The 26,816-nt window shown below is 38.4% G+C and overlaps 2 long non-coding RNA genes across 3 annotated transcripts in view; one reads left to right on the forward strand and one right to left on the reverse strand.

Annotated features, from left to right (window-relative positions):
• Window positions 1–993: 993 nt before the first annotated feature.
• LOC131547482 (uncharacterized) lies at window positions 994–7,403 on the reverse strand. The gene is made up of 4 exons (XR_009272948.1): window positions 7,233–7,403; window positions 7,059–7,154; window positions 3,305–3,369; window positions 994–2,033 (listed from the first exon to the last, which is right to left on the reverse strand). It is a non-coding gene; the product is annotated as an uncharacterized LOC131547482 (long non-coding RNA).
• A 223-nt stretch (window positions 7,404–7,626) lies between these two features.
• Window positions 7,627–26,816, forward strand: part of LOC131547481 (uncharacterized) — a 117,864-nt gene continuing 98,674 nt past the window's right edge. For both annotated transcript variants that reach the window (XR_009272945.1, XR_009272946.1), the window contains exon 1: window positions 7,627–7,823. This is a non-coding gene — a long non-coding RNA (uncharacterized LOC131547481). The remainder of the gene's footprint in view (window positions 7,824–26,816) is intronic.

Raw genomic sequence — 26,816 nt, forward strand, 5'->3', positions numbered from 1 at the left:
GTGTGAGCGTTTCTGTGTGTGTGTGTGTGTGTGTGTGTGAGTACATGACTCTGGGTGGGATTTGGGGACACCTGCTGTAGCCCATAGTAAACAGCATGGAGCTGTGTGCATATTCATGGTTTAAAATCGAGATGAAACAGTGTTCACAACCAATTTTACCTCATAATCTGATGTACGACAGGATATTTCAACAAGAAAAAAGAATATAGGACAGGTCTTGGTTTTATCAATAGGGAAATTAATTGATTGTGAAAAGTGGGCGTTACTAGAATAAATTCAGGTGGTTGTATTTTATTTATTTCAAATAACATCATTGATGAATCATTCACAATAAAACCAGTACTGAAATTGTTTCAAATAAAAACTACTTTCACTACTTTAATTCATAAATTTAACCATTTATTAATCAAATTTTTATTTATTTAATTTTTAAATAGATTTTCGCTTGTATGTTTGTCTATTCAGAACTTTCTATTGCACAAACATAATAAAAATAACAAAGCATAAAAACAGTGACATAATAAGTACTGAATGTCATTGATGAATCATTTACAATGAAACCATTAAGTGAATTTGTGTCATAAAAAAACTACATTTACTAATTTAATCTCATTTATTTTTTAATTTCTAATTTAAATCGTATTTTCTAATTTAATTTTTAATTTCTTTACATTTATAGTTTCATTAATATATTTGCAAAAATGACCATATATGCAAATATAATTTAAAAAATAAAACAGTAAGACTGACAAAGTGAGTGCTCTGTCATTGATGAATCATTCACAGTGAAACCAGTAGAAACAAAATTTACTTATTTATTGTTTTACATTTTCATTTATATAAATAATTCATTAATTTAATCTCATTTCAGATTTTTGCGCATTTAGATTTTTATTTATATGTTTGCCTAATTAGAAATTGTGATTGCAATTGTGAAAAAAAAAAAAACTAAAATTAACCATAGAAACTGTGGCATAAAGAGGGCTGTATGTCTGTGGTGAATCATTCTAATTTATTAGTTAAAAAAAAATGTATATTATAATTTATATATGTTTGCCTAATCTAAAATTGTGATTATGCAAAGATGAACATAGCATAATAATGTAACATACTGACATAATGAGTATTTTGCAAGCCACTTATCCATGAAATCCAAGCACAAGTGGTCACAGGAGATGCTTTTGAGATGCCCCTTCACTTTTGATCTGAACAACAAAGAGATTTCAAAACCAGGTGTAAACAGGGCCTTAGTGAACGGGGTGCACGAAGCACATGCTACTAAACAATGCTATGCCATTCATTTTCCCCTTACAATAATGCTAATGAAGTCAGCGACAGAGGAGGGGAAGGAGCATCCCAGTGAGACTTACTTGTTAGTCTGTAATGATGCATACTCATTGACATATTTATGTCAGAAATAGATACATATATAAGAACTAGATTGTGTCATATATTTAGAGCCGGTGAAGGCTGAATTAGTTTTAAAATCTGTACTTGTGTATTAGTGTTGACGTTCAGAACAAATACAATAGATTCGCTGACATTCAAGCCCACATTGGTTAGGGGCCTCATGGTACCTTAATGCATTCTTTTGTAAATTTGTTGGGTTGAGCCAGAAGAAAACCGCAGCCTCATCCATATGGCTGCTGGATTCTCCCAAGGTGCTCCTCTATTATGCCTTTTGCAAGAGGCATCTGCAGCCGCCACACAAGATGCTCTATTATGCCTCCTGTGAGAGGCATCTGTGGCAGTCACGTTTTGAAACTTCACACGGCCTTTTACACAAAAAATAATTTGATCCAAGCCATCTGCCACTCTGTGATGGATACATGTGTAGAGACACGGGTTTCTGACAACACCGCGTCGTCTCTTCTCCAGACAGATAATAGCATGTCAGAGTCACTGGCCAAAGGGCCACATGTTAGCAGTCGGCTGAAGTGACATTTGAGATGGTCTTGGGACCCGCTGGCAGTGGCAGCAGCCATCCAAGTGTCCTACAATTCAATTCGGTGCTTGACAGCGTACAAAATTATCTGTAGACAGATGATAGATCGTTAGTGGACTGAACATTTCCTATGCAGGACATTCAAGGACTTCTATATCACACAGAATCAAGGCACAAGGTTTAAATAATGCCGAAGATTTGTAATTGCACGATTGAGAAACCGTGCACTTGACTGCGTGCTAACAGCTTTGTGTGGACTGACAGTTCCAGTGCGGGCCGAGGCTTCTCTGGGGTCTGGAGTTTCTTATTCTGCTCTCCTCAACCTGAGTGACAAACAGTGCACCGTGCCTCCGAGCTGCAAGCTCGATTGGCCCTAATCTGCTCACGCTGGTCAATGAGTGTCAATCAGGCCTCGCCCTCCACTCGCATTCGCAACAAGTTCCATATCCTTAGAAAACAATTATGATTGGGCTGTTGCGAAAATTGATCCCCGGGTTGACGAGCTCCACGCACACATTCTTCTCTGGCTGGTGGGGTCCTGCCATGGGAAGCAATTACTGCTGGTTGCCAGCTGACAGCCTCATTCCAGAGTGAGTCAGGGCTGGCTTGATCCTCGGGCACTCTCTAGGCAAATTGTATCCTCGCACTCATCTCAAACCTCTTACCAACTGCTGGCTTCTATCAGGAAAATAGATTGTTCCCTTTGTTCCCAATGCATGTTGGGGAATGGGATGGACATGACGTTTCAACAGTAAGGAGCTGCTTTAATTTTAATGGGCCGCACTGTACGCCGGGGCAGAAGGGGGCCTGCTCGGAGTACAGGCTTCTGCCTGCAGACCTGGAGGAGGCTGGAGGATGGGACCTCCATCAACTTGACAGGTATCATATCATCCTAACAGTGAAGTGCAGAAACCACGTCCCAGGTTTTCGTATTGTTTGAGAGTCGGATTGTTCGACTAGACCGCTTTGGCAGTGATGGTTCGCTCAAGGTGATATTTGTCAATTACAAACTTTCCAAAACGAAAAATAAAGTTTTAGTCTAAAAAGAAAAACCAACACTGTGCCTCACATGAATTTGTACAATCAAATAATTGTTATAATTGTTTTATGTAGCAGCTTATATTTTTCAATTTTGGTGATGGCAAATAAATTTAAATCCAAGAAAGTGTGTATTCTATTAATAATATAGATAATATACATAGGAACATTGGGGATAACAATCTCACATATTTCCAGGGATGAAATTCTTATGGAACCAATTATGTTTCATTTAATCCTTTAATGTAAGTCACAATAGTATGTTCAAGCTTCATTACTTCACAAAGGCTTTATGTTTCTTCCTCACTCAGTAATACTTACTCCCTCAAGGAATGAAAGAGGTTGATCCTTTTGGAACTACTGCAGGTTTTAAATGTGCCAGGACTCTATAAACAAGGGAAAAATTCAGAGAGTTTCAAAGTCTCATCTGTCAATTTACTTATTAATTTAATAAACACATCAAGAGACTGCACAGTGAACACTTTAATCATTGTAATTAATGCATGTAGCGGCATTCCTCTCTCTGTGTGTATTAGCAAGCACTAGAGAATAAATAAATTAAAATATATACAGCCTTCAACTAATTATCATGCAAATACAGCAGCAACAAAGCATAGAGGGGCCGTTAATCTTTGCCAGCGCGTCGCTGCAATTCCCAGATGTGCTTAAAGCTGTCCGTAGCACAATTAGAGACGAAGTGAGATGGCAAGTGAGAGAGAGAGAGAGGGAGAGGGAGAGAGACAGAGGGAGAGAGACAGAGAGAGAGAGATGTCTGTCACTTACTCATTGTCAAATTAATTCGGTTTTTGCTCGCCCTTGTCTCAGCAAGCAATAGTATTGCACAGCGCGTCACCTGCCTCCCCACACGCGACGCCACTGGCGATGTCTGATTAGTGAATGAAATTCAGTCAATCGTGTTTTTCCCCAGTCTGATCATCTCGCACTGAATTCGGATTCGTTTGCTGTAAATCGGTTTGAGTGCTCCTCGAGGCACTCTTGTTTGACTCGTTTAACCGTCTATTTCAAACTTGTCGATTCGCAAACCGACTAAAGGGCGAAAACGAACTTGTAAATGCTAATTATATCTTGATTCTAAATGACTGTGTTTTTATGAGCTAAACCATTACTGCAACAACTTGTAGGCTAGTCAAGAACCCATGAAATAAAAAAAATACGTAAAACTAATCAAAATGTGCACACACTTTTATCGTAGTTATTTGCTAGCATGTGCGTCTGGATGTAATTATGCCTTTAATTATGACATAAAAGAATAATTGTTATTTCGAACAGCGAACTGTTCGAAAGAACCGATTTGCGTGAAAAAGCTGGATTTCCAGCAGTGGTGGAAAGAGTACTGAAAATTTGTACTTAATTACAAGTACTGTTACATTGCTGAAATACTATAGGCTACTCAATTACAAGTAAAAGTACTGGTGTCAAAACAGTACTTAAGTAAAAGTACAAAGTACTCTTCTCAAAAACTACTCAGAGTAGTTACTAGTTACTTTTTTATTTATTTAATGAATTATCAAAAAATATTCATTCATATCAAAGATCTATGTGGATAATAGCTTTAATACTTTGAACAAAACCTATTTTTATCTTATTGAGAAAGGATGTGAATTATTTGTCATGATACAGGAATTTCTAAACTCAATACCTTGAAAAATATCAATATTAAAGTACCCGTTATCCAGAAGTTGCAACTGACTTCAGTGTTGTGATGTATTTCCAACTGAAATGGAATACTGAATAAAGGGCAGGGCTTTATTGTGGTGCACCTCCTCTCCACCTCTTGCTCAGAGCAGACTCACGGTTGAATAAGAGTGGTTAAGAATATCTGCTTGTTACGTCTGACATCAAGCTTCACCACTTCTGGGTCCTAACACTCTGTCAGACGCCCCAAGAAAACACCAAACTGTGCTAATATACACCCAGGATGTCATGTAATACTGAAAAATTATAACCCTAACCTTTGTCTCCATACTGAAATCCCAGATGACCAGACAGTGATTCAGCTAAATTATTAGTATCGAAGACACTGTGAGCACGGAGACTGTGCACAGCAATATTTTAAATGCTTAGCTTAAATATGTAGGCTAATATTAATTCAATAGTGCGCATAAATGGCTGTTGAGATGGTATTCTCAAGTGAAAGGAGTAGAGGCTTGGACCCAGAAACATAAATCCTTACATCACACTTAACAAGAGGATTCTCCCCAAGCTGTCAAACTGACGTCAGAGCAAGAACGCCATTCCCGAGCGGAAGCAATTTTTCAGTTTTTGATTAAAGATTACAACAGCAGACAATTTATTTTTTTTCAGTGTATTGACTTGCACGGTTTAATTGTTCACCACAAGACTATGTGCACTAAAATGCAAGTAGGGTAATTTTTGATTTCATGATGACTTTAATCATTTTCAGTACCATTGGCAAAACTACCACATACTGCCGTATAGATATTTTAATATCTTTTTTTTTTGTCCTTCAATTTTTTCAAGGCAATCATTATTTCAAGCTTTGAGCGGTTTAATCCAAGTCTTCTAAAAAGACACGTGTGCTTTATAAGATGTACAGATTTTCATACAGGCTTTTATTTACATACATATAAACATAAATTACCATTACAAAAATGTCAATCTTAAACATTTGCTTATTCTGTGTATTTGTGTCTTTAAAATAGGGTAACTTTGTTGCAAAAGCTTACAGCACAGGGAAGCATGATTTCAAACTGAATTGAATTTACAAAAAAAACCCCAAAAAAACAAGTAGCCTACACAATCAGTAATACAATTATAAAACAAATGAATGACCTCAATTCAGTTGAGGCATTCGAAATATGACAACACTGAATTTAAGAGCCATACATGTTATTTATTTAGATAAATGGAACATCAGATGGCTTTGATCATGTAATGTCTGTACAATGTAGTGATGCAGTTAGACAGACTAGGATATTTATATGTAGAAATCATACAAATATCCCATTCCGAAACATTTATGCACAAACTGATATTGTAAATAAATTAAAGTTCCATATTTGACTCTTGAAAGCCTTTCTGCTGCATTTCATTTACAGCCAATAAAATTTCCAGTGGCATTTTCATTGGTCAGGCGTGGATCTATTCTGGGGTGCGTTTCCCAAAAGCATTGTTAACCAACTATGGTCGCAAGTTCCGTCGTTACCAGCATAGTTCAACGATTCGGTGTTTCCCGAAACCATAGTTCAAACGTACGTTCGCAATCAGCATCACAAACTTACTTGGTTGGAACTGCAGCTCTCGATCTGTGGTTAGAAGCATAGTTTCTTGTTAATAAGATATATGGGCTTAAATAAATATGCTCTTGGGCACAACAAGCAAGCTAACGTGCATTACTATCTGTATCTTGCATTCTATCTAAATATAAAATGCATTTTAATTATGTATTTTTGTAAGTGCCATTTTTTAAAAGTGCGCATGTGCATAAATGCCTAAGGGAACCCCAGAGTGTGACGTAAGAGGGAACTCGCGATGAATCAAACATCAAATAATGCAAAATGACAGGGAACAAAAAAATAGTAAATTAGTCAGTAGGTGCCATGTTCAATACAGCAGCATCTTAGAGATCTCTAATCAGTTAAATGGCATAAATTATTCCCCCACCACATGCGTGTGACGTCATTACCAATGGACCTATGTTGCTGAACCAATGTGGTTCAAAGGACGGACATGCGACCGTGTTCAGGAAACAGTCCTGACTAGTTAGTTCGTTTCCAAAACAATGCATGTACTTTGGTGGTTAATCAGCGAGTTACGTCGTTGTTCGGGAAACGCACCCCTGAATGGCTGACAATTTTTGACAATTTAATCCAGGAGCAAAGAGAAATAATTTCTACTATAAAAGCACGGAGAGATCGCGATTGCACACAATCTGAGTGCACACAAGCAATACCGGAGAGGACAGGCAGTTCATTTGTATAAAGCCTATTTGAGAGCTCGCATCCAGTTTTCTGCGATTACATGACTGTGTTCTCATGTTACAATAAAGCGCTCGCCACATTTGCGCGGGAATGATTAGAATTATGCGCAATACCTGCAATCCCGCGCGGACATTCAGACTCTGTAATTGAAAGGAGGCGGATGCGTGTCAAACTCAGAGCGAGATCGGTATATAGGCCTACGGGAGATACTGTGGAAAATGAGAATTGGAACCTTGTCAAATATTTCAGTATCGGTATCAAAATATAGATATGTATGATAACACTACCATGTAGTTTGTTTCTCCAAACTTTGAGTCCATAAATTACGCTGAGCTCCCTCACTGTCCGATCAGCTCCTCCAAACCTGCTGCTGCAGCGGCAGCTTTTCTCGCGGTTCAGATATCAGGGCTTTCATTGGTCCATTTACTATCGTATATTGTTATTGGCTACTGAAGTTTCGTCAATTCAAATTGTGGGCGTACTCAGTAACGACCTGTGATTTAAAAGTAAAGAAGTAGATTATTTTGTTTAATTTGTATTTAAGTAGAAGTAAAAGTAGGCCTACAGCTTTAAAAATATACTAAAAAAAGTACAAGTACCCGAAAAACTACTTAATTACAGTAACGTGAGTAGTTGTAATTCGTTACCTCCACCACTGATTTCCAGCAGCTCGCGTTCGCAGCCATTTAATCACCTGACCTGTTGCGCAATGTCACGCGACCTCAGAGTGATGGATGCGTTTGAAGTTGATAGGGGCACGCGCTGGCGGTGTCAACATTACAGGATTTTAATTGACTTTCAGAGATGAGCTCCAGTATACAAAGGAACCACCAAATGCTATCAAGAACTCATCAGCCCAGACGTTTTGTCCATGCCTGGTAAGACTGAATAGGGCAGGGGCATGCCATTATGCCGCATGTCAGTCCAATTTGTTCTCCCATGTATAAAGATAAGTTGAATACTGCGGCTGCAGGTTGCATCACATGGTTTTGTTTGCAATATAGTGGCAAGTTGATTGCTTGAGCTAAAATTGAGAAGATGGTCAGAATCAGATCAGGCAGGGCGGTGGAGGCTATTTAAAGGGATACAGTTTTTCTTTTTGCACTGATATCAAAACAGCAGGTGTCGTTTGGGAGGTCATACTAGCTCATATTTAGAAACCTGATTTATTTATTTATTTAAAGTGCATTAATAAATGTTTTACACATAAAGATACAGAATAATATATTTGATTTTTTCTTATTTTTATATACTTATGAGTCAAACTGAGACGACTCTGTTTAATTTATATATACATGTATGTATATATATACACACACACACACACAAAAAAATCATAATAACCCTCATGCTTTAAAACTTATCTGTTCCATGTAAATTTTAGTTTTTGTCCTATCCATACGTGTCCAAATGGACATTTTATTTTTTGTTTTGGTTCTATAGAGTGCAACTGTTGGCTTCTGAAATTTAAATAAAACCCATTTAAAGAACATTTGAGCGCCCAGCCCACCTATTTCCATGAAGCACTGGGAATGATGTGTCAGTTTCCATACTACACTCTCATACTTGTATTCACAATATGCATACTTTGCAATAAATGTGATTTTGTTTCCATATATGTAAACAACATCTTTAAATCAATAGTTTCATATTTCTTCATAATTGTTTATACAATTATGTCATTTGCAATGCTTTATGGGATTACTTTTTTGCTTCAAATTGAAGTTTATAATGTGATTTACCTCATAGTTGATTGGTTTGTTTTGGTTTGGTTCAGTTCATAACTTGTAACTTTTGAACAAAGACTTTTTTTTAAATCCCTTGTGGAAAGAGTCTGCTGAAAAGTGGATGACACTGTATGTGTATCACTTGGTTTTCATTCTATATAGTGTTACGTTATATAGGGCTGCTAAACTTAACGCTACAGAATGTGATAAGCAATAAGCAAAATACTTTTTACAGTGTAATCTGATTGATCTAAAATTACACTCCTCATAAATGTTTAACATTAACTATCTTTAGAATGGCTGTTATTGTGTTACATTACTTCTTGTTGGAAACATGTTGCAACGCCGTGTACGTTTGAGCCATAAGAGTGATGTTTTCATTAATGGCATTCATATTATTTTTGTACGTTTTGATACATTGAAAGTTTACTTTCATTTTGTTGCATGTTGTCATCTTTTCTTGAGATTCAGAGATGGTAGTTTGAGGAACAATGAGAATATTTAATTTTCATGTGAGTAACTAACAGCTTAAACCAGAATGTGTTAGTGAATTGTTGGGAACCCTGGACTGTCATGGGTAAACTGGAAAGTTTGGTCACCTTATTTTTTTTTCCTTTCCCAAAGATGTTGACAACCTACTGTATGATGTCTTTCAATGCTGTGTATTGTCTAATGCAGACAATAAAAGGCCTTGTAGTTACAAATATTTCGCTTTGGTAAAATGTTAGGCGTTCTCTGTTATGCATACATTAAAGTTACATGTAAGCCAGTAAACAAGTTCAGTTGAAAGTAGCTCAGAATTAGCTGATAATATCATATTAGAAACAATTTTGAGAAATGTTACTGCTTTGGCACTTAACACAATTAGAGGCCTTATTGCAGCATTGTACAATAAAATACAATAAGTCACCCAAACCTTTAACGCTCCGCGAATGCTTCCAAATCCATTGGTAACCCACTTAAGAGGAATCAAATTCTCTCAGGTAATTACAGCTTCAGAGCGGCGTGCCCTTATACGCAAACTTATATGCTCCAACGAGGACTTTACTCTGAAATTTTAATCACATTTTCCATTCATCCCTGATGAATTCAAAGTGTATGGCCCTGTTTTTGTGCTATGAAATCCAATTCAGCGAAAGACTAAAATCTAATTGGCCTCCTTTTGTTCATCACGACAGTTACAGCCCGAGCAAAACAAATAAGCAAACTGCGACTTCTTATCAGCACTCTTATTATCATAATGACCTTATTTGCCTAAATATTGTCCCTATTAGTCCAAGAGAAAGTATGGAGTCCAGTGCGTAATGAACCGCCGGGGTCTTGGATCACACTAGGGATTTTGACATGCCTTTTATTACTTTTACACTAAATGGAGGAAATGATGTGGCTCTTGTTGGTGATTACTTAGTGTCTCCTTGATGTCAAAGTGAAAAGTGTATCCTCTTTTAATATTTGATTGTTTTTTTCTGACGCAATTTTATCCAATTCATCATTTTGTGTGCTAATTTACTGAGCTTGTGACACTTTCAGTGATCTGAGTCACTGCCTAAGTGGACCTTCTAAGATGATGTTGTCGTTTGATGTCAAATTTCCTTTTGGCAAATTGACTACATTGAGGGAAAAGAGTTTGTGCAAAACATCTTTCCCTCATTTCTCAGAGTTTCAAACCCGAAGAACTCTATAAACAACAGCGAGCACAACACTTGCGGTCTTTTCATGTCTGAAGTGTTCATATAGGCTAGTTTCCACACACATAGATATGTGTGTTTATTTCTTAATGAGGCCGCCTATTAATGTACTTATTTTGGTCCATTTTAAAAACAGTTTAATCTATGCATGTTTGCTCTTGCTGATCAATTAATCCACGTTTGGCCTGAAACAAAACTTTAGCGGGAGGCTGGTTGCTTATTTCCTACTTATCCTTATCAGAGTTGCGTTAGGAGGTTATGTGCAGGCTCAAAAGCGCAACATTAACAGCATAGTTGTCATAGCTTTTCTTGCGCGCACAGTGAACTGGGCATGCATTCTTGTGACACATCAAGCTCGTTAAAATAGCTGGGAAACTATTGGTGGTGAACGCAAAAGAATACAAAATAGCGGGAAACGGTGTCTGTCTATAACCAAGACAAAAGCCAAAAAAAGAAAAGAACAAGAAAGCGAGGCACTGAGAGAAAGATATTGAAGTCTGATTGCTCTCCGTCTTTGTCTGGATTTGTTTCCCTGCTTGTTATTATTATGCTTAGAAAAACGACAATTACGCAGAAAAAATCAGAGGGGAATATTCATTACGATTCATTATCTGCTCCACCAAATTGCATCAAGCTTATAAAATATTTCTTTCACTTGTTCAAAGGCTTGTTAGCGCTTAAATTCAATTACTGCCGACTGTAACAGACTGTCAGGACTTTTTAGCAAATCATTAGTCAAGGTTTACTCCTGGGCAGAGAACAGCCGCTTGACAGCCTTAATTGTTGTGAACCATTTAAAGGTCCGCTAATGAAGCAGGGCTATAGTCGGCCAGTAGTAGTTGGCTCGAGATTGAAATTTCCAAAACTTTGGCAAGATCAAAGTGATACGGTGGAGACCATTTGCTAAATTATCAGCTCGAAATTAAGCCCGTCTGTGACCTTGCTTTTTCCATCCGAGCTTTTCTAAGATGGAGGGGAGGAAAAGGTTACCCTCAATCTCAGTGCCTTTCATCTAGAAATGAAATAACATGGAGAAATATGAATTAAATATTGTCTTGGAGGAAGAGGCGAAGAGACGTTCATCTTGACATGGTGACAGCAGCAGAATTTTGTGTGGTAGTAGGCAGGGGTTTGATTACCGAGGACAGCCAAAGAGCAGGCAACATGACCAATCGTAGCAGAGTCGGTTGCTTCATAAATAAAGCATTATTGTTGTCCTCTATAAACTCCATAAACTGCAGAGCATTTTAAAATCCTCTAACCTATCTCAATGTTGTTCTTCCTTCTATGCTTGAGAAATGAAATTGATATAGGAAAGACATTCAGGGGATTCTTGAAGGATGTAGGCCTATTTCCTGGATGATTGAAATGCAGCTTTCTATACGCTGTGTTTTCCCATGTTTCACACTAAAGCTTTTCACAAAATTTTAAAGCTCTTAGCAGCTGCTTTGCTACTTGATGTAATAAGAACGTACTAAGCTCCTTTGTAGCACTGTTTTGGTTTCCCCTGTCCATTCCTTTGTACCAGTGGCGATTTGTTCACTCTCTTTCTCTTTTTTTTTTTGGTCATTGCTGCATTCTTCAGAGCTGTGTAAAGTGGTTTCGTATTCAATTGGTCCCTTGATGTCACATTGGACAGATACTTGGATGGAAAATGGGGGTAAGAGTGTTTTATGTACTTATTAGCTTAAGTGCTAAATCACAGCTGTTCCACAGAGCATGTTTAATAGTCATTTTTGAAACTTAGCACATGAAAATCCACCTGAAACTTCACAGCGACATTTCCAAAGTGATCCTCGGCGAGTAGCTAATGACATGCGAAGGGTAATTCAGACAAAACCCGTGTGACCTGTACGTGGCTGAATCCTCTCGTTAGAGGCTTTTCCCACACATTTGATCCATAAATTGCCTCGAGATTTTCTGGGAGGTGTTTTGGTAAACCCCTGCTCCTGTGCAGATATGCTTGTTGGTGCTTTCACATCAGTGGAATGTGATACACTCTTTAGTGTGACTGACAGGAAGAAGCACAATGACTCACTTATGGCAGCTCCACACCAGTGACCCACACCAGAACACTTTTGCTCTGAACCCCACCAGCTGGCGGCCTGCAAAACAGAGAAGATTAAATGTACCGGACCACGGCTTGCTGTCGACGTACTGATGGAACCTTTTAAAGGCGAAATTGTTGCCGAGTTAAAGCGTAGTGCACTTGGCTGATGTCATTTCACAGCTGTTTGCTCAATTAAGCTGTGCAATGGCACGGACCCCACTTTACTCATTTGCTCTACACATCGGGACCTCCTCTACAGTTAATGCCGAGGCCTTTTTTCAGGCCTTGTGACCTCTCATGAGCACAGGTTCAAAAGATTTGACTTCACTCATCACATTGTTAGGCTGTTGAGAGGATTGCTCCCCTTGTTGCTAGTTGTCCATCAGTTCTTCTCAGACTAGCTGGGGTTTTTGTTCCCATATCTGGCTTCTCTTCAATTAACAGACAGCTATTGCAGCTGCTTAGATGCTTTGTCTTTTGAGATTTTAAGAGCTGCTCCTTGTTTAAGATTTATCTTTCATCGAGCAAAAGCAAGCATTTTGGTGCCTAAGCTTGTGGTCGCAGCCTTCGCTCCATCAACCTGTGTGTCCTCACACTTTGCTTAAGCACTCGGATGATTAATGGATTCTGTGGTGTACACCTACCAGCAGTTATTAGCATTGATTTTATCTTGTATAATATTCCAGTCTTGTCAGTTACATCTGATCACTGTCAGCTTGCTGTGCTGCATTTTGTGGAAGATTTGGAAGAAGTGGAAATTATGTTTGTAGAGAATGAGTTTGAATATCTAATAATGATCAGTGATATGTAAGAGTGTCCAGAAAAAGAAAAGAAATATGATCTTTAAATTTAATGACTCTAAAAATGACGTGCTTTAACCATCGAGGAAGAGGCAATAATATAATTTAAACCATGAACTGACTGTAATTTCTTTTTTAAATTTAACAAAAGTCTTTTGAGAAAGTCTTTTTGTTGTTTCTATTTTTTTTGTGCAAAAATCATGCATTATGAATTCTTACATTTTTAATTAATTTTTTTAAATGATCTGATTTCAGGAGACCAATATTAATAAGCAGTGAAGTTGTTTTAAATTAAATAAAGTTAACTATGTTCAAAAGGTTTAAATTATCTGATTTTAAGGGAGCAATATTAATAAGCTGTGGCAGTTTTATTCCCCCCCCCCTAAAATAAGTAAATAAATAAAGGCTTTTCGTAATGTCATTCTTTCCTCCTCATTTTCATATAAGGACAGTTGTGTCACCCAGAGTTTTTTTCATTTATACCCCCTAAAAATGATCACACTGATGTTTAAGAAATTAAAAACACCCTCATCATATAAGAGATTTATTCATTCTTTGTACGAAATGCATTTTTACATGCATGTTTTTTAAATAAAGTAGTAGATCTGGACAAAACATTGGCATGGTTAGTGGCATATGCTGTATACCCATTTTATCAATGACAGTGATCAGATTTTAGTCTGCTGTGCTTAATTTCATAGAAGAATATTCTATATAATTTTAGGTGGAAGAGGAAATCATATTTGCAAACTTCCATCTGAAGTACCACCGTCATCAGATGGAAAAAGTTGACGAAAAGGCTAGTAGACTCAGCACAAAGATTGAGCAGATCTTTTTCCTCCCCTCCAGATCCCCTCTGGAAATACCTCCCAAGAAAGACGTACACCACATGGCCAGAGCTTAGTTTAAGTCACTCAGAGTTATTGGGTTTTGACAGTGTGTGCCATCGAGGCTTTACCCTCAACAGGTGTTTTACATTCCCCCTCTAGAGGGTGGCCTGCAGACTGTAGCCTACAGAGGCTGTAGGCTCTGGCTTAAATTGTTCCCTCCTCTGCCATTTGGCCAATGGGGTTACAGCAAGACATCTCACACACATTTCTTTCATTGCTACTTCAGACAACACATGTAGGCAACAGAGAGCCGAGCTGTAAACGTCAGACTTTGAACTATGAACCTGCCAAATCCTGCGATATGGTGCCATCCTCAGTGAGCCTGGAAACACTTTGCATTGTAGCTTTTCTTTTTCAGTCGTTCTATATCCAGCCCTTGAGTTTAGCGCTCGAGGAGTTCTGTATACCCCCCCCCCAACCCACCTCCCACCGTCATCAAGTGTTCCACACTAAAGCGCAATGGAATGTCAAGACGATGATAAGAAGCAAGCTGCGAGCTGTCAATGCCGTCCTGATTAGGGAGCGAGGCTGAGGTGGGATCCGTAGCTCGAGCGAGCAAATCTCGAAAGTCCTCACAAAATATCTCCACTAGCAAATCAAATGCAGCTGTACGGCGGTATCTGTTGCACCTGAGCTCCAAACAAGAGGAGACTTTATTATTATTTTAATTAGGTTCTTTGTGTTTAATTTCCCTAGGCTTACCCTGAGTCAGTGCCGGTGTGAATGAGGAAGCGCGCACTTTGAGTGCCGATACCCCCAAGTGATTATAGCGCAGGTACAATAGCTGGCATGTATAAAATTTCTCTTATTAAAGTCAATACATATACATATGTCTGATGCATAATTTATACCAGCAGCATGTAGCGCCAACATGGGAGAATAGCTTCACAGACTTCAGACTTTTTTATTGCCTTCAAAGTGTTTTAGAAAGAGCATCAGGCTTTAGAGGGAATTCTGCCGAGCTTTCAGCAAACACTGATTTGGGTGAACGTCCCAAATGTAGTTTCCTCCATGTTTATTTGACCAGGATACCAAATATTTAGAGACAAAGTTTCTTATTCTTTCATAGATTTTGTCAAATCTGCACTGCACTATTATGAATACATTTGTATTGTTTTAATAGCATATTAGAGTACTTACAATGAATGTACAACCATAAAAATACATTAAGCTTTTATAAAGCATTCCACACTGGAGTCTTGCAGGACCAATTGCTGTTTCTTAAGGGAAACACTGTTCTTTAGTTATTAGTCGGGTTTCCAGCCATTTACATGTTTGACAGATGCTTTTATCCAAACCGCTCGCACTGTATTGAAGATACGCATTTTATCAGTTCATGCATTCCCTGGGAATTGAACCCATGATCTACTTGATTTTTAATGCCACATTTTCCCTTCTTTGGGACATCAGACAAAAAAAAAAGCTAAATTAAAAACCTAAGAATTTAGATAAAATTGACTAAAGAAAAAAGACAAATTTTTCTATACTTATAAACTGCAAAAATAAATTCCAAGATGTGCATAACATTCCATGTGTTTGAAAAATTTGTTCAGAGAAGAACATTATTATTTCATAACATTTTAAATGTTACTGTCATCATTTTGAAGTAATTTATTACATTTATTATTTAAAAAAAAAAAAAAAAGAATCCTTCACGAGTGCCAATGTCTTCCATTTCTATTTTGTGGCAATTTTTCTGTCTTAAACAAAAATAATTTAAACTCTTTATTTGGAAATTGCTTTTGCATAAAGTAAATTCTCAACTTTGATAGAAACATAGCTATTTTTGTCAACTGAACAAATGCAAATGAAAGTCTAAAGCTAGATTATAACCAAAGACAAAGCAAATCTTTGTTCTCGTCCATAGTTTGATGTATGTGCCTGATGAAAGGTTAATGGGGCAAAACAACTCAATTAAAAAAAGCAACAGTTTTGGTTCCCATCATCAAAATTGTGGCCACTCTGTTAAAAACATAGTACATTCCTCTGTTTAAGCACACCATCTGGCCCCTGAACAGACAAAAGTTTGCTTTCACGTTAGATGTTTATTGTTCTGAAAGATTGATGCGGCTAATATCAGCCTTCACGATGACAGATTATCATCAGCAGTTAATCAGCGCTATTAGGAGATAAATATCAGTAATTTAATCAGTACAGTAATTTCTTTAGCAATAATACAATTTACAAATGTAAGTGATTAAGTAATTAGCATACATCGCTCCAGATAACAGTCCCTCAGAGTTCTGAGCGTCTGGTTTCTGTAGATTTCTCTCTTGATTTTAGTCTCCCCTGCAATGTGTTTTTTTTTTTTTTTTATTCTTGTCTTTTTTTGTGAATGAGAATTGTTAGTTCTTGGCCGAAACCCAGAGCACTTTGTAAATGACCCTCGTCTTTTTTTGAAGGCCTTCTTTAAGTCCGCCGTTAAGTCCAGCCGTTTTCAAGTTAGCGTGGACATGTTGCACAAGTGCTGCACACTTGGGAAATGAATGCCTTACATTAAATTCAATTGAAAAATTATGTGCACTTGATAAAATAAAGCCTGGCTCTGGGCTGGCATATCTAAACAGCTATCAAGGATCCCTTTGTTGCTCTTCAAGCAGCACCCGCCTGGGGCAAGTCCTGGTTTCAACATTCTAAAGTTATACTCCTTTATTTACAAAGTAATTTGTCGGTTAGTGTTAATTTCCTAAATGCGACATAAAAGGAGTGCGGCGGAGAGAAATTTTTGGGAGAAAATCATAAAAACAGCCGAGAATCAGGCAAATTGCTAACATGTGTGCCCTGCTGCTGAGGGCTGCCTCTGCGTGGCTGTTCCCGGCCCTCTGAGCATTGGCCAGTTCCGTTTGAAGGGTGCAGTTCTTTAATGAAGGGCTAATTTTTATTGCCACTCCATTGACTTCAAAGCAGTTCAGGTTGCCAAACATAATTTCACTGGAGGTATTTTCAGGTGCACTGCAAATAGTTCATAAATAATTTCCCCATTAGGCCCGTTCTTCTCGCGAGCGCCACTTTTTGGGGTTGAATGTTTCATGTGTTTGTCTGCGTGCCTCTCTCGGGTCCTCCTCCACGAGCCCACGGAGTCAAATGCCACTTAGTAGATCTGCGAGTTCTCCACTAGCCTTCAGACAGGACTGCGGCATCGGACGTGTCATTTACTCGCAGGGAGAAGCCTGATTAGAGGATTAGTGAATTAAAATAAATCCGACCCAACAGGGCTAATGGGGAATGCCTTATTGCACATGACCAGGCTGCCACTTTCAATGCGCTCTCAATACTGTTGTGGAATGAAACGCAACACCCCTGCACCCTGCTTTACCACTATGTTGAATTATTGCATTGTTCGAAAATTTCACCCAGCACATATATAATCAGCCATGGAGTCTTTGTTACTTATGCAGCGAGTCTCAGGCAATTAAAGTTGATGAAAGAATTGTGTTATGAATATTTGTTATGAGTGTGATTAGATTAGACGGATGATGATGTGTGTGTACATGCATATTTGGCTCATTCAGGGAAATTCTCTTGTAGAATACTTATGAACTCGTTCATTCACAATTAGGGGCTTTTTTTCAGTGTATTTTTCCTTAAAGGAATATTCCGAGTTCAATACAAGTTAACTATGTTAATCACTACAAAATGCACTCACCCATTTTTTGGAGGACTGATCATTTTTATCAAAACATTTATTTTTCTGTTGAAACCATATTTATATGGAGCAATGAGTTGTTTTTATGGCCTTTTTAGAATTTTAACTTGTATGTTGTCATGTCACTAAAGTTGTAATTTTCTAAGATCTAAATTAATTTTTGTGAGTGCTGCCAATTAAATTGAACTTGTATTGAACCTGAAAAATTCCTTTAATACGACCTAGTTGCTTTGTTGCCTCACTGAAAAGATATTCCTGTAGTCGTGCTCTTATTTGCATCTGAAATACAGTTTTCCTTCTTTGTGGCATTCAGTTTTCTCATATAATGCACATTTTATCGTCCTTGTCGATTTGAGATTTTAATAGATTTTGAGAGACTTCCAGATCCAGGCAATCAAAGTCTTTATTGAACACAAACTAGCAATAAAAAGAATAACGGCATCAAAGCACATGTTTCACATTCTACCACATTCTGAAAGGATTATATGAGACTTATGGGGCCATGCCTTGACTTAGCAAGCTATTAAACATGTTTCGCCAATGTCAAATGCTTTGTAAAGAACTTCATAAAAACTCTTTTGATAGGTAATAACATGGAGGAAGTGGAGCTCTGGGTTTTTTTTCTCCAGAGCACTCGGCCACAAACATAAAAATGCAGCTACAGACATACGAGCATGAGAGCCTAATGCAGTTTTTCCCATTATTGTGTGTAAAGTATTATTATTGTTTTTTTAATTACATTTCTGTCCCTGCAGCAGACTGCAACCTTTGAGGGGGAAAAATGGAACACTCCTTTTATTGTTACCAGGCAGGTATTTGGCAATAAGGCGCATTGGTGTCATTGTACACGTAACATGTTTAATGTGAAAACAGACCATAAATCATGAATCATTGCAGTGATATTTGATTATGCTCCATAATTGCTGTTACCCACGCCAGAATTTTCAGCTCGTGCTGGCATTAAGTGCAGTCTGCTCTGTAAACGGTTGTAAGTTGGAAATGTCGCTAACATTTGTGAGTTTATAGCTTATCCTGTGTTCATATTGAGATATATTTGTGCTTTTTGTTTATATGTAATATAGAACATCACGACAAAATGATTTTGTCGGATATATTGAGGCTCTTTTATTGTTTGGTTTTGTTTACTTTGATTCAAAGCCATTTTTAATATTCCTAGACTTTATAATCCTCCCAAAATGAAGAGAACATTAACCTGTCTGGTCAGATACTATGTAATGAAGCTGTGGCATTGTTTACAGGCTTATGTACTTTAGCCTATATTATATGTATTTGGCTCCATAAATGGAGATATGTCAGTGTATGTACACCATCTTCAGCTGAAGGCGGCAAAGTTTGGTTCATGAGGAATTTAGAGACTCCATATAGGTCCCAAAAACATAGACGCCCCTAATCAGCCCTAATAGAAGGTATGTTCCCAATTTCAAGCCAGACAGATAATAATATGGCACATTTGTGTGGAAAAACCACAGTGATGAAGTCCACAGGGTTTTGAAAGCGTACGAGGTGTGTATTTTGAAAATTGGGTGAAGTATGCTTGTTGGAAAATGCTCTTCTCTTGTGGGTTCTTTTTTTAAAGATCAAACCACCAATACAAGACTGATTGTTCTTGTGATTCATGACTGCAGTCTGCCTAATTCCTCTAGATACACAAACACTTAATTAATGAGTCATTATGAGAGGAAGGAGAGCCCAGGGTATCTGTTAAACACATTCACAGATTGGGGCTAATGAGTTCTGTCTGTGCACAGTATGCCCATTATGGGATTGGCGCTGACTGGTGTTCCACCTCTGGGTGGTGTCGGTGCTGGGATACTCGCTGGGCAGTCCTGGAGGGCCGGTCCGACTCCCAAGGGAGTGCTGAGGCCCTCAGCCCATGCCTTATCCCAGCTACAGGAAATGAGAGCCTGACCTCTACTGTGGGAGGAATAAGGGCCATCTGAAAGCTGGCAGGGGAAAAAGTGCATTTATCTTTCCCACAAAAAGCTTCAGCTAATTGTAGCACTGAAGTACATAGTTTCCATCATAATCCATCTCTAAAGGAGTGAAGAACTGGAATAATTTTAGAGTACGTAAGTGGTGAATCTTCTTGTAATAAATACCCAGGAAGAGAGCCAGAATTGTTGCCACATTGAGTTTTTGTCCTGTAATGCATAACTTAGCAAAGGGGCCTTTATTCCCAGACCCGGTTCATTATCCTAACCCGTGTTTCAGAATGCAATTTTGATTCAAAGCCATTTTTAATGTTCCAAGACCATCCTCATAATAGGGCCCTCCCAAATGAAGAGACGCTTATTATGCATGGTCATAATTAATCCAAAAAGATCACTCACTTAATCGTTCACATCAGACCCTAGAAAATCTTCTCTAGATTTTCTGCTGCTTTCTGATCATAAATAATCACACAAAGAGACGCTCAATTAGATTTCCCTCAAAAGTCCTGGCATTATGTTGGGGGGAAAAAATCCTCTAACTAGTCAGGCTATATGCGTAATTGCTCTCCAGTGACTTTGATATCAGTCTTAAGCTGGAGGTTTAACTTCTCCTAATGACGGCTTCTTTGAGGTAAAAGTTCTCCATAATTGCAATTATAATTATCTGTAAAGTTATTTTTTTTCCTCCCAGAACCTTTCTGCTGAGTTGCTATTGGTAGCATTCATTGTACATTAAGTTTTGCTTTGTAGTGTTGCTTAACTATTTTTTTTTTTGCCATTTTGCAGTGGAAAGTCTTTAAACCTTTTTTGAAGTTTTGCAGTAGCGTGTCATTAAACTTTTTTTGCAGTTAAGTGTTGTGTAATGCCTTTTTTTTTCAGTTTTGCATTAGTGCAGTTTTGAATTGAAAATAGGCCCTAACTGATTAATGTAATTCCTAACCGAATGTGATGAGACATGAAATGTTTTGCATTTTCAACATATTGGACATACAAATAATAGTGCATATTTTAAAATGTTATTTGCAAATAATTATTATTTACCAACTAGAAGACCTGGAATTTACTTTCACCGTTCTAATTTGTTCAACATTTTTAACAATTACTTTTAACTTTTTTTTTTTTTTTTTTTTTTTTTGCATAATTGAGATTATTTTATCTATTGTTCAGTTATTTTTACTAGCACTGTCAGAAAAAAATGTAAAGAAAAGTGAAGAAACAGTTTTTATATTTTGCTACATGCTGCTCTTCTTTCCACTAGACTTCAGGGATGAAATTGTAGTCATCTCCAGATTTTTATACAGATCCTGTACACATCTTGTGGCTGTGTATCAACGTTTGAGCAGAATTTCACTCTCAATCTTCATTCTCTGAAACATCGTCATCCTAGCCAATCAGTGATAAGGGCTGTAACTAGATCTGGTTAGACTCCTCATGCTGGTATGCCCATTACTGCAAGATATGCCTACCCAAACCCATGTCTTTGTTTCGTCCTCCGCCAACTAAGATTACTGCGTAAGGATTTTTCCCTCAAGTGCAAGAAATTGCATTGACCTCTACTATCTATTGCTTCCATATGCAAGCAGTTATCTTTCTTGCAAATGGAAATGAGACCCAAAATTGCAACAAATGGGGCCATGCCACTGAATGCAGATGTTTCCCCTTTTTGCGGCGAGTACACATGCCCGATCGAATTAACTTTAACCCCTCTGTTGACGAAACAGACATCTCTTTTAAAGGCTTCTCTTTCCCCAAATTTGTTTAGAGTTGGACCCAGCAGAACAACCGTATCTCACACAGGAGTAAATAACCTGTGATTGTATTAAACACGTATTGAGAAGTACTCTCCCAGGGCCTTAGCAGGGGTTCCTCTTGTCCAACAGTTCACCAGCTTCTCCCCTTTGCTGAGTAAAAGAGTGAGATTTGAAGAAAGCCACCTGTTTGTGAGGAGGTGGAGGGATGAAAGTGGTCAGCCGGGTGGAAAGAGGCCGGGGGGATCCTAACAGGTGCTTCCTCCGCTTGGTGCTGGGAATGCAGTGCTATAATGTATGGAAATGGGCACAGGAACTCGCACACTTTGACTCTCTCTGCCCTAGCATATAATGAGGACAACTTATAAAACAGCCCTGAAGATAATTTGCCAAATTGGTTAAATGTTGCTCAGAGCCGTGCGTGTTAATGGCCTCCATTCGAAACCGGGATCGGTCACCTGAATGCAGCGCAAACGCTGTTGTTACATCGTACATCTTTTTACCCTGCAGTTTCGCCAATATAGAGCCCTGTAACTTTATTACCTAATCTATTTTTAGCACAATTAGATTAGGCCACTATTTAAACTTAAGTGTAGTGAGTATTTAGCAAACAGTAGACCTTAGCCGTTATTTTATTATTTTGAATGGATTGCCATTCTTTCAGTGTTACAAATAACCTGTTTCCTTCTTGGCACATAATTCATCCTTGTGGCCCGGCTAAACAGGAAGTATCTGTTCTATTTCCAGCTCAGGTCTCCCCTCCCTCACTCAGTTGAGTCCCAGGGCACAGCCTCCAAGTATCCAGGCACAAACAGCCTCTAACCCCATCATTTATAAGACTGTCAGCTCAATACACTCAAAAGTTATATATACACGCAGAAAACATGCCGAATTGGAACATACAGGTGCTAACTTATTTCACTTTAGCTTTTCCTGTCCGCAGTAATGAAGAGCAGGTGAGGGCTGGTGCTTTAATCAGCTTGAGAGTAGGACGCATGGAGATTTGCTGCTTGTTGAAAGGCACGCTGTCCACATGGGGTTGATTATAGGGGGTAGAAGGGAAAATCAGTCATGAGCAATTGTTTTCCCAGTTGCCATGCTCAAAACGGAATAACTTGCACATCTAGTGAAAGGTGGCTCATTCTGACCTCATCAAAGTCCCACCAACAAGATTCTCAGCGGCCAAAGCAGACGTGAGGGCTCTCTTAGTGTCAACTTACATTGTGCGACCGTGACTCTCACGCTAAGTTTAGCCCTTCATCTGTTCGGCTGGTTTGAACCCTCTATGTAAATCGTTCTGAGTGACTCATAACTTGAATAATGACATCATTATTCAAGTGTTTCTGTCACTTCTGAGGATTGGAGTCCAAAAAGTTTACGATTACTGCTTTTTGTTAAGTACTTTTAATTCACGATTGCGAAAAGAATGGGGGTGAAAATTGCTCAATTCTGTAAGAAGATGTAAATTGTTTTGTCATCTGATGAAAATGATTAATTTATTCTATTAAGTCACAAGCTGTTCCCTTTCACATAAATATTCTGACTGGGATGCACAATATATTGGTACCATATTGGTTACTGGCTGATATTGGAGTTTTTTTTTTTTTTTTTTGCTTTTATCTGTTGATATTGAACACTTCATGCTCATTTACCCTGTTTTTGCATATAGATTATCACCTAATTTTCGCATGAATGCATAAATAATTTATTACTAAGAGAAAAGTAAGTCGCCTCGCAGGTATCGACCAAATTTCAATTTTGGTGCATCCCTAGTTATAACATTACTGTGATTCAGAAATCATTTATTCTATTTTTAAGGTCTGTCATGTTGAGGAATTTTGACTTATTAAACCAAGCTGAAATTTGCAGTTTACCAACTTCAAACAGGTCTATATTTGATGGATAGTTGAATCATTTTCAATAGGGGAAGTAATACATCATGGCTGTCCCGCCGAATCGGGAGGTAATTGTAATGTTTGGTAAACAGAAAGGATCCGGCTTCATTTGGCAGAGTATCCGTCTAACCACACAGGGTTAATTTTATTTGACGACTTCACATTTTCCCTGTTTTAACTTGGTTCTGGTGAACGTATGTGTGTGCTAGAGAAGTGTCAACAGACGTGCAATTACATTTGTTTACCCATTTGTGAAAGTGCTCGCCTATTGCTAAAGAATAAACCGGGAACGTTTACATGAGTAGAATCCAGTTAAACAGAACAAGGAGATGTAGGAATATTCTTCTCACTCTAAGCATGTGTTCTGATGCTACATGATTATATTTTAGAACACCAAACAAAACATATTCCCTTAATTCTTCGCACTCCTGTGCAAACTTACACAGTCAAGTTCCAAGCTTTTCCAAGGCCAGCGCTGCCACTCTTTCCGATTCTCACAAGCGCATACCAATAAGTCTCCCAACTTGGGTTGTTTACTTCCGAACACGCACACGAAGCAACCACTTCTGTCTTTGTCTTTGCATGTTTTTTGCATTCACTTAAAACACCACTGTTTGCACCGCATTTGTTAATGGGCGCTTACAGTTCCATAAAAGTTTCAGCTCATCACGAGGCCTGAACTTTTTGAGGTGATAAAGAGGTGAGAAAAGCGAATAATTCCAAGGTGATAAAAAGCCCACATAGAGATATTAAATTTAATCTAGTCGGCCATGGCAGGCAGAGAACTTCGGAAGGTCATCGACAAGTAAATGGAAGGCATCGTTTCGCATAAAACTCCCCACCTGATCTGTGACAACACCACTTACCGTGCCATTCGGCTGACAAGTGGGCATCAGCTCCCATTACCGCTGCCCACGTCAAAGGTGTCAGGCAGCTTTTCAAACTTCTACTCTTCTCCGCCATATGAAAGTCGGTGACAGACAGAGTTACCGTCTCTGGACAGAGTGCTGCACTATGTGACCCGCTCCCATTAGGACTAAGAAAATAGTACGAGGAGGAGAGCTGTGGGAGAAAAGGATACAATAACAAAGTGCCATTTGGGTAGTCTCTCAGAAGTGCCAGGGGACAATTAAGCTCCTATTTTCTCTGCCCCCATCGGTCCAGGCTCAGGCAGTTAAGTCGTTTCAGAGACATCCTGCACCTGTAAAATTGCTGCGCTCCTCTGAATTATGGAGGGGGTGGTGTGGGAGTGTGAAAATAACCTGTCTTTAACCTCTGATCTCGGAACAGTGTTGGACCGCCGGCAATGGAAGATGCAGCCGCGGTCGAGGTGAAGATGAAATGAGCTGGAGTTCTTAAAAAAAAAAAACACCCATCGTACTGACATCTCCACTGCTTTGGTCAGAGATGAAAGCTTGACGTGTTCAAGTGAAAGGTGGACTGTAAATAAACACGCAGCCCTTTTTTATGAACTTGATGTAGATCAGTCCGAAATAGTTCACCAATTGGTTGTCTTAGTCGGATAGTCAGGCTGTGGTCCGCTGCTTTCATCTGTGTTTTCCCAGTTGAGCTGCACAGGGGGCTTTGCCTGCGCTTTACCAGTAGGTGCAGCTGTGGTTCAACTGGAGCAGGGGTGAGAGAGCGGCCGTGAATACTACACATAATATTAGCAAACACAGCCGAGTCAGAAGCTCCTGTGATTATGTTAGGCTGTGATCAAAACTATTGGCATGCGGCTCAGATCATGCAGACCGCACTTGATTAGCCAACTGTAGATCCTGAAGTCATTGTGTTTTAGATTCTGTGAGGGGCACAGCAACGCTGCATCTGGATGTGAGATTCGGCTTTATGTTTGGGGTTTGTTTTGCAGCTGTATCCAAGGTAATTTTCAGAATGTGTCAGAGTAACACTAACAGCAATAATAATAATAATAGCTGGTGGAGTAGCAAATTATTTTAGGTCTGCATGAGTGCAGTTCCTTTAAGCGGTTTAATTTAAGAATAATAATGTAGGAGGCAAAGAGGAAAATGACAAATGATGCATTATCCATTTTTTTTACGTCTTAGATTATCAATTTGGGACTTAGTCGGCATACTGTAGATGTCACATAATTTGATATCAATCAAAATAAGAAGTGCAGTTCTTTTAATGGGTTGTATTGTTTTCGTGAGTCACCATATATTGGTACTGTCTCGGTTATTGTTTTAATAGATTTTTTAGTTAGTGTCAGTTGATATTGGATATTTATTTGTGCATGCTCATTTACACCATTTAACAGTTAGATTGCCATCATCTAACGCTTGCTTGTAGATCATTTTTAAAAAACACTAACAATTTTATAACAACAAATGTAAACTTCAGCAAAATAAATATCCTTGTTACCCATACCATTATAATTTTTTGACATTTTAATTTACGTTTTAAAATGATTGATTTTAGTTTTATTTGTAATTTAATATATCTTCATTTATAGACAAAATAGAGTAGAATTTTAAAATCAGCCATTCATTGGTTATTAGCCATAAAATTAAAATTTTGAAACACTATATTCAAATGTAGGGCAGGACTAGGTTCTATCCTTCTATCCTAACTGATTTTAGATTTATTTGTAAGTAATTTAGACAAAATAGAGTAGGATTTTAAAATAGGCCATTAATTGGTTGCGTGCCATGAAATGTTGAAATATTGAAACAGGATGTTCAAGAGTCAGGCAGGACTACATTCTTTTTTTTTTCTTTTCTTCAAATATTTATGTAAGAACTGCAATATCCTTTGTTAATTCTGTTCATGTATTTTCATTCTCATCAAATATGCCATCTACCTTAGGGTCCTTTCAGGTAGCAAAGTTTGTCCCTTTTTGGATGTTAAATATTACCTATATAAGTGACAGTTTGAGTGTAAGCTGATTTTATTCTCCTAATGATAGAGTAGTAGGTGGTTGTCTCCGCTCAACTTGTTGTGTGTCAGGTGAAATATTGCTGAGCACTTTGATGCTCAGTGGAGCTGAGAAAGGAAGTCCTGCTGAGGCCTGCTGAGGCCTGCTTCGTTCCCTGCACTTCCTGTGTTGCCCGCTGCTGCTCTGGACGGGGCTGGAGTACAGCAGCCAGACCCGGCCCCAGAGGGAGCAGAAGTGGGCCTGACTTCATACATGATTAATACCCCCATCACTTTCTAAACGGCTGCCACAACTTTGCCAGACCAAGTCCGGAGTTTGGCTTCCAGATACATTGCTCCATTTATGAGAGGAAAGTTTTCTCCTGAGCGAGAAAGAAGCTTTCTTTAATTTGATAATTAGTGAGCATGTTTTTGGGGGTGAAGGGAAAGGATCGGTCTCATTAGACTTAATTTTCAAATAGCCTTTCATCTAAATAGGGTGTAATTTCGTCCGTCCCCGATTGTGTACACTACCGGTCAAAAATTTGGAATAATTAAGATTTTTGTAAAATGTTTTTGAAAGAAGTCTCTTATGCTCAAC

The sequence above is a fragment of the Onychostoma macrolepis genome, chromosome 09 (assembly GCF_012432095.1).
Source record: "Onychostoma macrolepis isolate SWU-2019 chromosome 09, ASM1243209v1, whole genome shotgun sequence".
Classification (NCBI taxonomy): domain Eukaryota; kingdom Metazoa; phylum Chordata; class Actinopteri; order Cypriniformes; family Cyprinidae; genus Onychostoma; species Onychostoma macrolepis.